The sequence below is a fragment of the Somniosus microcephalus genome, chromosome 1 (assembly GCF_052327205.1).
Source record: "Somniosus microcephalus isolate GS21.2 chromosome 1, FLI_Smic_1.0, whole genome shotgun sequence".
NCBI classification, from domain to species: domain Eukaryota; kingdom Metazoa; phylum Chordata; class Chondrichthyes; order Squaliformes; family Somniosidae; genus Somniosus; species Somniosus microcephalus.
The window spans coordinates 18408948-18425856 of NC_140987.1; the positions used below are offsets into that span (position 1 = coordinate 18408948).

Genomic DNA, 16909 nt, shown 5'->3' on the forward strand with positions numbered 1-16909 from the left:
TCCTCATAGAACACATTGCCACAATCCACTAATAGGCATTAATCTGTATTTCCCTATTTGCCTCATTATTTAAGATGTAAGGACATGGGATTGTTCTCCTTAGAAGGTTAAGGGGAGATTTAATAGGGGTGTTTAAAATTATGAAGGGTTTTGATAGAGTAAATAAGAAGAAGCTGTCTCCACTGGCAAGAGGGTCAGTAACCAGAGGACACAGATTTAAGGAAATTGGGGAAAAAAATCCAAGGCGGAAATTAGGAGATTCTTTTTTTACACAGCGAGTCGTTACAATCTGAAATGCACTGCCTGAAAGTGTGATGAAAGCAGATTCAATAGTAACTTTCTAAAGGGAATTAGATATATACTTGCATAGGAAAAATTTGCAGGGCTATGGGGAAAGAGCAGGGGGGAGTGGGACTAATTGGATAAATCTTCGAAGGAGGCACGATGGGCCAAATGGCCTCCTTGTGTGCCGTATAATCTATGATTACTTTGCTACCAAACAGCCCTCCGTGACTCATAGTATTTCAACACTTTTCTGACCTACATTACTTTCATATCTGGGATAAGATTGACCATTCGGAGCTCAGCAACGTGTTATGCTGTAACTTTAGGAAATGTTGCAAAACATTTTCACCAGAGAAATCAAGCTTTGCAAGGCCTTTGATTTCACAGCGTGCTGAACTCCAGTGGAATGTGGGTCTGAGAGTCAACATTATCACTCACCTGCTCGCCTTTTGAGTGAAACTGTCTGCTGGGGGATCCTTGCATTTATACAGCACCTTTCCTAGCAGGCTAATTAAGGGAAAGCCGGTTGCAGGTGACATCAGCGAGTGACGTTTCATCTGTCAAGAGCTTTTCACGGATGAAATGTCAGCGTTTGACGGCTCTGTGAAGCTGTGAAACACTGACAATCTGTCCTCTAAGTTGAGTCCTCCCACTCCGACTCAGTTAGAGATCTCTCCTGAGCAGAAAGCAGAGGGTGCAGCTTTTGACAGTTCAGCGGCCATTCTGCTTTCTGTGCCGGTGAGCTGACAGACTCCCAAGACCTGAAGGGATGAAGCCTGCAGGAAGAAGTAAAGGTAAGTAAAACTTATTAAAACACTTTACACACACCTCACACACTTACCTCTGCACACATGATGCACCCATCACTCACCTGCACACCGGACATCTCGGCCCCTCCGACCCCCGCAGACCCACAGGTTGCCTCGCTGACCCTGGCAAGGTTCGGAGCTGTCGGGAAGCCCACACTTTAGGGCTCAACATAGGGATTCTCCAAAAAACTGCATGTTAAATAACTGTTAACAGGCAGTTAATTGGCACTAATCCCCTTCCCGCCTCGAGGAGGCAGGATCCAGCGCGGGTCAGGTCCCCACCTCCTGGGAAGATGGCACGGTGGCGGGTTGGGGGCGGGATGGGTACCCGTCCCCAGTTTCTGCCATTTTCCCGGCAGTCCTGCCTCCATACCTGCCTCCCCAGGGCTGGCAAAATCACCCCCAATACTTCAGTTGAGGCCGAACCAGTGTTTTATAAAGGTTCATCATAACTTGCTTGCTTTTGTACTCTATGCCTCTGTTGATGAAACCCAGGATCCCATATGCTTTTTTAACCACTTTCTCAACATGCCCTGCCACCTTCAAAGATTTGTGCACATATACCCCCAGTTTTCCTTGTTCATGCACCCCCTTTAGAATTGCACCCTTTAGTTTATATTGCCTCTCCTCATTCTTCCTACCAAAAAGTATCACTTCGCACTTTTCTGCGTTAAATTTCATCTGCCACGTGTCCACCCATTCCACCAGCCTGTCTATGTCTTCTTGAAGTCTAGCACTGTCCTCCTCACTGTTCAGTATACTTCCATGTTTTGTGTCATCTGCAAATTTTCAAATTGTGCCCTGTGCACCCAAGTCTAAGTCATTAATATATATCAAGAAAAGCAGACCATTAAGTTTATTTCTGTTAAGTTACTTGAGAACCAAAAAATAATCATCAGCTACTCACCGATCTGCTCCTTCCCTTGTGCGGACGTCACTTACCTCTCTCTCTGACGCTCATGCTCCCTCTGGGCTCTCTGCCTACCTTGTAATGAGAAAGGATTAATTAGCAATCTTGTTGTGCGAGGCCCCTTGGGGAGGAGCGATCATAATATGATAGAATTCTTCATTAAAATGGAGAGTGAAGTAGTTGACTCAGAGACTAGGGTCCTGAATTTAAATAAAGGAAACAACGACGGTATGAGGCACGAGTTGGGTAGGATGGATTGGGGAACTTTACTTAAAGGGTTGACGGTGGATAGGCAATGGCAAACATTTAAAGATTGCATGGGTGAACTACAGAATTTGTTCATCCCTATTTGGCATAACAATAAATCAAAAAAGGTGACTCAACCGCGGCTAACAAGGGAAATTAGGGATAGCATAAGATCCAAGGAGAGGACATATAATTTGGCCAGAAAAAGCAGCAAACCTGAGGATTGGGAGCAGTTTAGGATTCAGCAAAGGAGGACAAAGGGATTAATTAAGAAGGGGAAAATAAATTATGAGAGTAAGCTTACAGGGAGCATAAAAACTGACTGTAAAAGCTTCTATAGATATGTGAACAGAAAAAGATTGGTGAAGTCAAGCATAGGTCCCTTGCAGTCAGAATCAGGGGAATTTATAATGGGGAACAAAGAAATGGCAGACCATACTTTGGTTCTGTCTTCACAAAGGAAGACATAAATAACCTCCCAGAGATGTCGGGGTACATAGGGTCTAATGAGAGGGAGGAATTGAATGAAATCAGTATTTGTAGCGAAATGGTGTTAGGGAAATTGACGGGATTGAAGGACAATAAATCCCCAGGGCCTGATAATCTACATCCTAGGGTACTTAAGGAACTGGCCCTAGAAATAGTAGATTTCCAAAATAGTCATTTTCCAAAATTCTATAGACTCTGGAACAGTTCCCATGGATTAGAGGATAGCTAATGTAACCCCACTATTTAAAAAGGGTGGTAGAGAGAAAACGGGGAATTATAGACCGGTAAGCCTGACATCGGTCGTGAGGAAAATGCTAGAGTCCATTATAAAAGATGTAATAGCAGAGCACTTGGAAAACAGTGACAGGATTGGACAAAGTCAACATGGATTTACAAAAGGTAAATCATGCTTGACTAATTTTCTGGAATTTTTTGAGGATGTAACTAGTAGAATAGATAAGGGCGAACCAGTGGATGTGTATTTGGACTTTCAGAAGGCTTTCGATAAGGTCCCGCATAAGAGATTAGCGTGCAAAATTTAAAGTACATGGGTTTGGGGGTAAGGTACTGATTTGGATAGAGAACTGGTTGGCAGACAGGAAGTAAAGAGTTGGAATAAATGGGTCTTTTTCCGAGTGGCAGGCAGTGACTAGTGGGGTACTGCAGGGATCGGTGCTAGGACCCCAGCTATTCACAATATATATAAATGATCTAGACGAGGGAACTAGATGTAATATCTCCAAGTTTGCAGACGACACAAAGCTGTGTGGGCGTGTGTGCTGTGAGGAGGATGCCGAGAAACTCCAGTATGATTTGGACAGGTTGGGTGATTGGGCAGATGCATGGCAAATGCAGTATAATATGGATAAATGCGAGGTTATCCACTTTGGAGGCAAAAACAGGAAGACAGATTATTGTCTGAACGGCAATAGATTGGGAAAAGGGGAAGTGCAATGAGACCTGGGTGTCCTTCTGCACCAGTCGCTGAAGGTAAGCATGCAGGTGCAGCAGATGGTTAAGAAGGCAAATGGTATGTTGGCCTTCATAGCGAGAGGATTCAAGCACAGGAGCAAGGATGTCTTGCTGCAGTTGTACAGGGCCTTGGTGAGACCACACCTTGAGTATTTTGTGCAGTTTTGGTCACCTTATCTGAGGAAGGATGTTCTTGCCATGGAGGCAGTGCAGCGAAGCTTCACCAGACTGATACCTGGGATGGCAGGAATGACGTATGAGGAGAGATTGGGTCGATTAGGTTTATATTCGATAGAGTTTAGAAGAATGAGAGGGGATCTCATTGAAACTTATAAAATTCTAACAGGACTAGACAGACTAGATGCAGGAAGGATGTTCCCGATGGCAGTGGAGTCCAGAACCAGGGGTCACAGTCTAAGGATAAAGGGTAAACCATTTAGGACAGAGATGAGGAGGAATTTCTTCACCCAGAGAGTGGTGAACCTGTGGAATTCTCTGCCACACAGGGCAGTTGAGGCCAATTCATTAAATATATTCAAGAAGGAGTTGGATATATTTCTTGAGGCTAAAGGGATCAAGGGATATGGGGAGAAGAAGGCAGGGACAGGGTACTGAATTTGGATGATCAGCCATGATCTCATTAAATGGTGGAGTGAGCTCGAGGGGCCGAATGGCCTTCTCCTGCTCCTACCTTCTATGTTTCTATGTTTATCTGCAGCCACTCCCGTCGCTCTCCTGCAGGTCCGCTCTCGCGTCTATTAACGTGGCGACTTTGGGTTCTATACCCTCGAAGAATGACATTGTGGCTGTTGCACTAAATCCTTATTCCATAGTATAAGTGGAATTCTTGCTGCTCATTTATAGATGTAATAGGAGTAGGGGAGCAAAACTCAAATTATTTTTATCTTTGAAGCATTGTCAATGTATTTCCACTTGCATTATGCTCAACAGTGCATGAAGCCAAACCCCAAATGAATAGAGTTCTCAAATTTAATAATACATTCCATCTATGAATCAGATATGTGTGTGCTTTTAAAATCATTTTTATGATGTGTGCGTCACTGGCAAGGCTGTCATTTATTGCCCATCCCTCCTAGTTGCCCTGAGAAGGTGATGGCGGTGGGTCTTCAATTCTTTGTAGTGCTTTTGCTACAACTGAGAGGCTTGCTCGGTCACTTAAGAGCATAAGACGTGGAAGCAGGAGTCGGTCATTTGGCCCCTCGAGCCTGCTCCGCCATTCAATAAGATCATGGCTGATCTGATCTTGGCCTCAACTCCACTTCCTTACCCGCTCCCCATAACCCTGGACTCCCTTACCGTTCAAAAATCTGTCTATCTCCACCTTAAATATATTCAATGACCCAGCCTCCACAGCTCTCTGGGGAAGAGAATTCCAAAGATTCACGACCCTCAGAGAGAAGAAATTCCTCCTCATTTCCGAATCAAAAGGGTGCCCCCTTATTTGAAATTATGCCCCCTAGTTCTAGATTCCCCCACGAGGGGAAACATCCTCTCTGCATCTACCCTGTCAAGCCCCTTCAGAATCTTATATGTTTCAATAAGATCACCTCTCATTCTTCTAAACTCCAATGAGTATAGGCCCAACCTGCTCAACCTTTCTTCATAAGACAACCCCTTCATCTCCGGAATCAACCTCGTGAACCTTCTCTTTACTGCCTCCAATCCAAGTATATCCATCCTTTAAATAAAGAGACCAAAACTGTACGCAGTACTCCAGGTGTGGTCTCACCAGCGCCCTGTACGTTTGTAACAGGACTTCCCTACTTTTATACTCCAGCCCCTTTGCAATAAAGGCTAACATTCCATTTGCCTTCCTAATTACTTGCTGTACCTGCATGCTAACTTTTTGTGATTCATGTACAAGGGCCCCCAGGTCCCTCTGTACCTCAGCATTTTGTAATCTCTCCCCATTTAAATAATAATTTGCTTTTTTATTTTTCCTACCAAAGTGGATAACCTCGCATTTTCCCAAATTAAACTCCATCTGCCAGATTTTTGCCCACTCACTTAGCCTATCTATATCCCTTTGGAGTTTCTTTGCGTCCTCCACACAATTTGCTTTCCCACCTATCTTTGTATCATCAGCAAATTTGGCTACATTACACTGAGTCCCTTCATCCAAGTCATTAATATAGATTGTAAATAGTTGAGGCCCCAACACTGATCCCTGCAGCACCCCACTAGTTACAGTTTGCCAACCTGAAAATGACCCATTTATCCCGACTCTCTGTTTTCTGTTAGTTAGCCAATCCTCTATCCATGCTAATATATTACCCCCAATGCCACGAGCTCTTATCTTGTGTAGTAACCTTTTATGTGGCACCTTATCGAATGCCTTCTGGAAATCCAAATACATGGTTCCCCTTTATCCACCCTGTTCCTTACATCCTCAAAGAATTCCAGCAAATTTCAGAGACACTTAAGGGTCAACCATGCTGGGAGTCACACATAGGCCAGACTGGGTAAGAACGGTAGATTTATTTCCCTAAACGACATTAGTGAACCAGTTGGGTTTTTACGACAGCTTCTTATTGATACCAACCTTTTATTTCTAGATTGTGTGCGAGTGTGCGTGCGTGTGTGTATGGAATAGTCCGGAAGGATCCTTGCATGCTGTCATTCCCAGACAGTGAGTTCCCAGTCACAGGGCACCAAATGGAGGCCAGGATGAACTTTTTGCTCTTCGAACAGGTACATGGGATCTTCAGTTAGAAGCTGGAGGGACAGAACCTTACACAATGTTGTATCCTTTACAGCTGCCCTGGAATGTCAGCCCACTTCACACACTCAGGTTCCATTGGGGTCGAAAGTAAAAAGAAAGACTTGCATTTATATAGCGCCTTTCACGACCTCAGGACATCTCAAAGTGCTTTACAGCCAATTAAGTACTTTTTGAAGTGTAGTCTCTGTTGTGATGTAGGAAACGCGGCAGCCAATTTGTGCACAGCAAGATCCCACAAACAGCAATGTCATAATGACCAGATCATCTGTTTTTAATGATGTTGATTGAGAGGTAAATATTGGCCCAGGACATTGGGGAGAACTCCCCTGCTCTTCTTCGAAATAGTGCCATGAGATCTTTTACATCCACCTGAGGGAGCAGACGCGGCCTCGGTTTAACGTTTCATCTGAAAGACGGCTCCTCCAACAGTGCAGCACTCCCTCAGCACTGCACTGGAGTGTCAGCCTAGATTTTTGTGCTCAAGTCTCTGGAGTGAGACTTGAACCCACAACCTTCTGACTCGATCTACACAGAGATTAAACGGAGTGGACTTGAATAGAGTGTTTTATTTGGGAAATTGGAAAGAGTGGGAATTTCTGGTAAGTATTGGGTAAGTAGAAGCTGTAAAAAGTGAAATTTAGTTTAAGATTTTGGTTTTAACCTAGAACTTTAAAAACTGTAGTTAACAGAAGCTGCCTGCCAGCGGCGGTTAACTATCAGTCAGCTGTAAGTGCTTGTCTTGAATAGGCGCTAATCACCAGGAGCAGGGAAGGTGAGTCAACACTTGTAAATTGGGTGAGGCTCCTAGAGTATAAGAGTAAACATTTCTGCAGAGCACAGAGCAGGATTGAACAGAGTGGACTTGAGCAGAGTGTTTTATTTGGAAAGAGTGGGAATTTGGAGAAGGGGAAGGAGTTGTTGCTTTTTGCCTACATGACTTGTAGTGCTTTGTGTTACAGGTAGATATTTAATTTCTGTACCCTTAACTTAATCTAGATCAAGTAAGTAGTCTAGAAACTACACTGTAAACTAAGTAACCTAAATACAAATGTAATTAAATTTAATTAACTAAAACAAGGTCATATAGGGATGGCAGTGCAGGTGGTGTGCCGCAACTGCAGCATGTGGGAGTTTGTGGAGAGCATTGTGATCCCGGACAACCAGGTTTGCAGTAAGTGCCTGCATCTTGAGGAACTTCAGCTCAGAGTTGTTGAGCTGGAGTCTGAGGTGCAGACATTGCAGAGCATCAGGGTTGGGGAGAGTTACCTGGACACTTTGATCCAGGAGGCCGTCACATCCCTTAGGTTAGGTATCGGTACAGGTCTGGTTAGTGGTCAGGGACAGGAGGGTGTGACTGCAACTCAGGCAGGTAAGGGGACCCCAGGTGCAGTGCTGGAGGAGCCTCAGCCTTTGCCCTTGTCCAACAGGTCTGAGGTTCTTGCTGCCTGTGTGGATGAGGGAAAAGCCTGCAGGATGGATGAGCAAGCTGACCATGGCACCATGGTGCAGGAGGCCATTCAAGTGGAGGAGTGAAAGGGAATGTAGCTGTGGTAGGGGACAGTATAGTCAGGGGGATAGATGCTGTTCTCTGCAACTGCGACCAAGAGCTCCAAAGGTTGTGTTGCCTGCCCTGAGCCATCTCCTCGCAGCTGCAGAGTCATAGAATCATAGAAGATAGGAGTAGGCCATTCGGCCCCTCGAGCCTGCTCCGCCATTCAATGCGATCATGGCTGATCATCCAAATTCAGTACCCGGTCCCTGCTTTCTCCCCATACCCCTTGATCCCTTTAGCCTTGAGAAATATATCCAACTCCCTCTTGAATATATTTAATGAATTGGCCTCTACTGCCTTCTGTGGTAGAGAATTCCACAGGTTCACCACTCTCTGGGTGAAGAAATTCCTCCTCATTTCTGTCCTAAATGGCTTACCCCTTATCCTTAGACTGTGACCCCTGGTTCTGGACTCCCCGACCATTGGGAACATTCTTCCTGCATCTAGTCTGTCCAGTCCTGATAGAATTTTATAAGTTTCAATGAGATCCCCTCTCATTCTTCTAAACTCCAGCGAGTACAAGCCCAATCGATCCAATCTCTCCTCATACGTCATTCCTGCCATCCCAGGTATCAGCCTGGTGAATCTTCGCTGAACTCCTTCCATGGCAAGAACATCCTTCCTCAGATAAGGCAACCAAAACTGCACACAATACTCAAGATGTGGTCTCACCAAGGCCCTGTACAACTGCAGCAAGACATCCTTGTTCCTGTACTTGGAGTGGGAGGGGGAGGATCCAGTTGTCTTGGTCCACGTAGGAACCAATGACATAGGTAGACCTAGGAATGAGGTTCTGCTGAGGGAGTTTAATAAGCTAGGATCCAAATTAAAAAGCAGAAGCTCAAAGGTAATAATCTCTGGATTGTTACCTGAGCCACGCGCAAATTGGCATAGGGACAAACAGATTAGAGTTTTAAATGCATGGCTCAAAGAGTGGTGTGGGAGGTAGGGGTTTCAGTTCATGGGGCACTGGCACCAGTACTGGGGAAAGAGGGAGCTGTTCCATTGGGATGCGCTCCACTTAAACCGGGCTGGGACCAGTGTCCTGGCAAACCAAATAACTAGGACAGTAGACAGGGCTTTAAACTAATGAAGGGGGGGTGGGATGATTCAGGAAAGAGTAAATTTAAAAGCAGCAAGAGAAATGTCAAGGCTCGAGAGCAGAGTAGTGTTTTGGGTAAAAATTAAGCAGAGTGGGTCAGGAAGGGGCAGAGAGAGTAACAAAGGTAAGAAGGCTAAGGTGACATCAGGGAAAAATAGAAATAAGTCAAAGCTAAAGGCACTATATCTGAATGCGCGAAGCATTCGCAACAAAATAGATGAATTAATAGCGCAGATAGAAATTAACAGGTTTGATCTAATACTATAACGGAGACATGGTTGCAAAGTGGCCGAGATTAGGAACTAAATATTCCAGGATACTTAACTTTTAGAAGGGATAGGCAAAATGGAAAAGGAGGAGGGGTAGCCCTGGTAATAAATGATGGGATAAAGACAGTAGAGAGAAAAGATCTTAGCTCCGAAAATCAAGAAGTAGAATCAGTTTGGGTGGAGCTAAGAAACAGCAAGTGGCAGAAAACATTGGTGGGAGTAGTTTATAGGCCCCTAAACAGTAGTTGTAATGTAGGGCAGAGTATAAATCAGGAAATTAGAGGCGCATGTAACAAGGGTAATACAGTAATCATGGGGGACTTTAATCTACATATAGACTGGGCAAACCAAATTTGCAGTAATAGTGTGAAGGACAAATTCATGGAATGTATGCAAGATAGTTTTCTAGATCAGTATGTTGAGGAACCAACTAGGGAACAGGCTATTTTAGATCTAGTACTGTGCAATAAGAAAGGGTTAATTAATAACCTTGTAGTAAAGGGGCTTTTAGGGAAGAGTGACCATAATATGGTAGAATTTTATATTGAGTTTGAAAGTGAGTTAGTTAAATCTGAAATTAGGGTCTTAAATCTAAACAAAGCAAACTACGTAGGTATGAGGGGCAAGTTGGCTATGGTAGATTGGGAACCTACATTAAAAGGTATGATGGTAGACAAGCAATGGCTAGCATTTAAAGAATTAATACATAATTTACAACAAATATACATTCCTTTAAGGCACAAAAACCCCACAGGAAATGTGGTCCAACCGTGGCTAAGAAGAGAAGTTAAAGATAGTAGAAAGTCAAAGGAAGAGGCTTATAATGTTGCCAAAAAGAGTAGTAAGCCTGGGGATTGGGAGGATTTTAGGATTCAGCAAAGGAGGGCCAAGAAATTGATAAAGAAAGGGAAAATAGAATATAAGAGTAAACTAGCAAGAGACAAAAAAACAGACTTTAAAAACTTCTATGGGTATGTAAAAAGGAAAAGATTAGCGAAAGTAAATGTGGGTCCCTTACAGGCTGAGACAGAAGAAATTATAATGGAGAATAAGGAAATGGCAGAGAAATTAAACAAATACTTTGTCTGTCTTCACGGAAGAAGACACAAAAAACTTTTTGGAAATAATGCAGAACCAAGACTCTAGCGAGAATGAGGAACTGAATGAAATTAGTATTAATATAAAAATACTACTAGAGAAATTAATGCGACTGAAAGCCGATAAATCCCCTGGACCTGATGGCCTACATCTTAGGGTTTTGAAAGAGGTGGCTATAGAGATAGAAGATGCATTGGTTGTCATCTTCCAAAATTCCATAGATTCTAGAACAGTTCCCGTGGACTGGAAGATAGCAAATGTAACCCCACTATTTAAGAAAGGAGGGAGAGAGAAAACAGGGAACTACAGAACAGTTAGCCTGACATCAGAAGTAGGGAAAATGCCAGAATCTATTATTAAGGACGTGGTAACAGGGCACTTAGAAAATAATAATAGGATTGGGCAGAGTCAACACGGATTTATGAAAGGGAAATCGTGTTTGACAAATTTGTTAGATTTTTTTGAGGTTGTAACTAGCAGAATAGATAAGGGGGAACCAGTGGGTGTGGTGTATTTGGATTTTCAGAAGACATTCGATAAGGTGCCACATAAGAGGTTATTCAACAAAATTAGGACTCATGGGATTGGGGGTAATATACTAGCATGGATTGAGGATTGGTTAATGGACAGAAAACAGAGAGTGGGAATAAACGGGTCATTTTCGGGTTGGCAGGCTGTAACTAGTGGGGTGCCACAAGGATCAGTGCTTGGGCCTCAGCTATTCACAATCTACATCAATGATTTGGATGAGGGGACCAAATGTAATATTTCCAAGTTTGCTGATGATACAAAGCTGGGTGGGAATGTAAGTTGTGAGGGGGATGCAAGGAGGCTTCAAGGGGATATAGACAGGCTAAGTGAGTGGGCAAGAACATGGCAAATGGAATATAATGTAGAGAAATATGAAGTTATCCTCTTTGGTAGGAAAAATAGAAAAGCAGAGTATTTTTTAAATGGTGAGAGGTTGGGAAATGTTGGTGTCCAGAGGGACCTGGGTGTCCTTGTACACGAATCACTGAAAGTTAACATGCAGGTACAGCAAGCAATTAGGAAAGCAAATGGTATGTTGGCCTTTATTACAAGAGGATTTGAGTATAAGAGTAAAGACATCTTACTGTAATTATATAGGGCCCTGGTGAGACCACACCTGGAGTATTATGTTCAGTTCTGGTCTCCTTACCTAAGGAAGGATATACTTGCCATAGGTTCACCAGACTGATTCCTGGGATGGGGGGATTGTCCTATGAGGAGAGATTGAGTAGACTAGGCCTATATTCTGTAGAGTTTAGAAGAATGAGAGGTGATCTCATTGAAACATACAAAATTCTTACAGGGTTTGACAAGGTAGATGCAGGGAGGTTGTTTCCCCTGGCTGGGGAGTCTAGAACCAGGGGTCACAGTCTCAGAATAAGGGATCGGCCATTTAGGACTGAGACGAGGAGAAATTTCTTCACTCGGAGGGTGGTGAATCTTTGGAATTCTCTACCCCAGAGGGCTGTGGAGGCTCAGTCGTTGAGTATATTCAAGACAGAGATCGATAGATTTTGGAATATTAAGGGAATCAAGGGATATGGGGATGGTACAGGAAAGTGGAGATGAGTTAGAAGATCAGCCATGGTCTTATTGAATGGGGCAGCAGGCTCGAGGGGCCGAATGGCCTACTCCTGCTCCTATTTCTTATGTTTTCCGAGGCGAGAGTGCTACCCATATTAAACACAACACTTCCATAAAATCTAACTGTTCCGTACATTAGGAAGATTTTTTTTTTTGCACTTTCTTCCCCAGCCATTTAAAACCTGCATTGTATGTATTTTCTCCCTCTCTCTTTAGATCTCACATGCCACGCAACTTCCCCAAGCCGAGCGAGCGAGCAGCTCCTGCTTTCACCAACCAAGCTCCAGAAGATCCATAAGAGGGGGCCAGGGGTGGTCTCCTTGTGGAAGAGTGCCTGGCCTCTGCTCAGCACCTGCCCTCTCCCCCTCCACCCACCCCCCACCCACCCCTCTCTCTGTAGTGGGACACACCCCAAGATCAGTGGCTCACCGTGTGGGGGAATCGAGCGCGCAGGCCTGCTGAGTACCAGTAAGTGGCAGGGTGTGTAGGGGCAGCGACACACTGCACGGGCTATGCTGCTCCTGCTGCTGCTGCTGAGACGTTGTTCACCAAGTCTCTTGAGTGGTTCCCTGAATCTGTTTTTTTTCTGTGTGTTGTTCCACCGTCAATTCAGCAGCCCTGGTGTCTCTTGAAACAGATGACTTAGGTGGACAGGTGGCACCATACTCTCGGGTGCTTTTGTAACATTGTCGGGACAGACATGAAGGGCAGACTGGCCCCCTCGTTTTTAGTCTTGAAATATCAAATCATACAGCACAGAAGGAGGCCATTCAGCCCCAACGTACCTGTGCCGGCTCTTTGAAAGAGCTCTCCAATTAGTCCCACTCCCCCGCCCTTTTCCCCATAGCCCTGCAAATGTTTCCTTTTCAAATATTTATCCAATTCGCCTTTTCTAAGTTACTATTGAGTCTGCTTCCATCACCCCTTCAGGCACTGCGTTCTCAATCATAACAACTCACTGCATAAATAAAATTCTCCTCATCTACCCTCTGGTTATCTTAAATGATCTTAAATCTGTGCCCTCTGGTTACCGACCCCCTTGCCACTGGAAACAGTTTCTCCTTATTTAGTCTGTCAAAACCCTTCATGATTTTGAACACCTCTATTAAATCTCCCCTTAACCTCCCCTGCTCTAAGGTGAACAATCCCAGCTTCTCCAGTCTCTCCACATAACTTTACTCCCTCATCCCTGGTACCATTCTAGTAAATCTCCTCTGCACCCTCTCCAAGGCCTTGAAATCCTTCCTAAAGTGCGGTGCCCAGAATTGGACACAATACTCCAGCTGAGGACTAATCAGTGATTTATAAAGCTTTACATTAACATCCTTGCTTTTGTACTCTTTGCCTCTGTTTATAAAGCCCAGGATCATAAGAAATAGGAGCAGGAGTTGGCCATTCGGCCCCTCGAGCCTGCTCCGCCATTCAATAAGATCATGGCTGATCTGATATTGGCCTCAGCTCCCCATAACCCTTGACTCCCCTGTTTTTCAAAAATCTGTCTATCTCCGCCTTGAATATATTCACTGACTCCACCTCCACAGCTCTCTGGGGTAGAGAATTCCAAAGATTCACAACCCTCTGAGAGAAGAAATTCCTCCTCAACTCCAAGTTCTAGATTCCCCCACGAGGGGAAACATCCCCTCAGCATCTACCCTGTCGAGCCCCCTCAGAATCTTATATGTTTCAATAAGATCACCTCTCATTCTTCTAAACTCCAATGAGTACAGGCCCAACCTGCTCAACCTTTCCTCATAAAACAACCCCTTCATCTCCGGAATCAACCTCGTGAACCTTCTCTGAACTGCCTCCAATGCAAGTATATCCTTCCTTAAATAAGGAGACCAAAATTGTACGCAGTACTCCAGGTGTGGTCTCACCAACGCCCTATACAATTGTAGCAAGACTTCCCTACTTTTATACTCCATCCCCCTTGAATATTCCATTTGCCTTCCTAATTACTTGCTGTACCTGCTAACTTTGTGTTTCATGTACGAGGACACCCAGATCCTTCTGTACCGCTGCATTCTGTAGTCTCTCTCCATTTAAATATTTTGCTTTTTTATTCTGCCTACCAAAGTGGATAACCTCACATTTTCCCACATTAGACTCCATCTGCCAAATTTTTGCCCACTCACTTAACCTATCTATATCCCTTTGCAGATTCTTTGTATCCTCCTCACAACTTACTTTCCCACCTATCTTTGTATCGTCCCGTGTGCTTTTTTTATCAACTTATTTTGCCACCTTCAGAGAATCATAGAATCGTACACAAATTAAATTTGTGTATGTGAACTTCCAAGTCTCTCTATTCCTTCACCCATTTTGTACTATTTAGTTTGTATTGCCTCTCCTCATTCTTCCTTCAAAAATGTATCAATTTCACACTTCTCTATTAAATTGCATCTGCCACATGCCTGCCCATTTCACCGGTCTGTCTGTCGGTTACTATCCTCCTCGCTGTTTACTACATTTCTGAATTTCGTATCATCTGCAAATGTTGAAATTCAGCTCTTTATACCCAAGTTCAGGTCATTAATGTATATCAAAAAGAGCAGTGGTCCCAAAACGACCAGGGGACACCACTGTATACAACCGTTCACCACTACTTTCTGCTTTCTGCCTCTTAGCCAATTTCGTATCCACGCTGCCATTGACCCTTAACTCCCATAAGCTTCAATTTTGCTAATATGTGGGTCTTTTGAAAGTCCATTTTCAGAACATCAACCACACTACCCTCATCAACACTCTCCATTATTTCACCAAAGAACTCGATTAAATTAGTTAAACATGATTTGCCTTTAACAAATCTGGGCTGGCTGACATTTATTAACCCATGTTTTTCCAAGTGACAGTTAATTTTGTCCTGGATTATTGTCTGTAAAAGCTTCCCCACCACCGACGTTAGGCTGACTGGCCTGTAGTTGCCGGGTTTATCCCTCTCCCCTTTTTTTGAACAGGGGTGTAACATTTACAACCCTCCAGTCCTCTGGCAACACACCCATATCGAAGCAATCCAAAGACTGAAATATTGTAGCCAGAGCCTCCGCTAGCTCCACCCTTCCCTCATCAACCTAGGATGCATCCCATCCAGACCGTGAGACTTTTCTACTTTGAGCGCTGCCAACCTTTTAAGTACCTCCTCTTTATCTATTTGTCTCCTAGCCAATTTCTCTACTAACTCCTTTACTGTGATAAAAACAGAAAATGCTGGGAATACTCAACAGGCCAGGCAGCATCTGCAGAGAGAGAAACAGAGTTAACGTTTCAGGTCGACCTTTCGTCAGATCAGAAAAAGTTAGAGATGTAACAGGTTTTAAGCAACTGCAGAGGCAGGAAAAGGGGGGGGGGCGGAGGGAAGGAAAGAACAAAAGGGAAGGTCTGTGATAGAGTGGAAGGCAGGAGAGATTAAATGACAAAAGGTATGGTTGTATAAAGCAAAAGGAGATGGTAATGGAACAAGTAAGGAACCAACAGATGAGTGTAGAAGAGGTGTAAATGGGAATGGTAGCATCATCAACAGCTGCCATGTGAAAAAATAGGGGCGGAGGTTATGATCTAAAATTATTGAACTCAATGCTGAGTCCGGAAGGCTGTAAAGTGCCTAATCGAAAGATGAGGTGCTGTTCCTCGAGCCTACGTTGAGCTTCATTGGAACAGTGTAAGAGGCCGAGGACAGAGAGGTCAGAGTGGGAGTGGAGCGGAGACTTAAAGTGACAGGCGACCGGAAGCTCAGGGTCATCCTTACAGACTGAACGGAGGTGTTCCGCAAAGCGGTCAGCCAATCTGCATTTGGTCTCCCCAATGTAGAGGAGACCGCATCGTGAGCAGCGAATACAGTGTACTAAATAAAAAGAAGTACAAGGTTGTACCACCTTGAATATCTTTCCTTTACTGTGACATTGGCAGCAGCCTGTTCTGTTGTGAAGGCAGATGCAAAGTATTCGTTCAGTACCTCAGCCACACTCTCTGCCTCCACAAGAAGATTCCATTTTAGGTCCTTAATCGGCCCCACTTTTCTTTTAACTATCCTCTTACTCTTTATATATTTATAAAAAGGACTTTAGTATTCGCTTTTATGTTACCCGCTAATCTTTTCTCATATATTCTCTTTGCCTCGTTTATTTCCTTTGCCAGCTCTCCTCTGCACTTTCTGTATCCAGCTTGATTCTCTATTGAATTATGAACCCGACATTTATCATAAGCCTCCTTTTTCTGTTTCATTTTAATATCAATATCTTTAGTTATCCAGGGAGTTCTAGCTTTGGATGCCTGTCCTTTCCCCCTAATAGGAATGTGTCTAGCCTGTACCTGAACTATCTCCTCTCTGAAGGCCTCCCATTGCTCATTTACTGCTTTACCTGCCAGTCTTTGTTTCCAATCCCCCTGGGCCAGATCCCTTTTCAATTCACTGAAATTAGCCCTCTTCCGGTCGAGTATCTTCACCGTTGATTTTTTTCCTTGACCTTTTCCAAAGCTACTCTAAACCTGATGATACTGTGATCACTGTTCCCCAAATCCTCTCCCACTGAAACGTGCTCCACTTGCCCCACTTCATTCCCCAGAACTCGATCCAGCGCTGCTCCCTTCCTCGTTGGGCTGGAAACACGCTGATCAAGAAAGTTCCCTTGTACACATTTCAGGAATTCCTCCCCATCCTTGCCCTTTACATGGTTACTATCCCAGTCTATATTAGGATAATTGTAGTCCCCCATTATAGAAACATAGAAACATAGAAGATAGGAGCAGGAGTAGCCCATTTGGCCCCTCGAGCCTGCTCTGCCATTCAGTGTGATCATGGCTGATCATCCAAATTCAGTACC

At 44.1% G+C, this 16909-nt stretch overlaps 1 protein-coding gene across 1 annotated transcript in view; it reads left to right on the forward strand.

Moving 5' to 3' along the window:
• aspnat (aspartate N-acetyltransferase) overlaps positions 1-16909 on the forward strand; it is a 71241-nt gene that overhangs the window by 13991 nt on the left and 40341 nt on the right. The gene's annotated exons all lie outside the window — the stretch shown is intronic.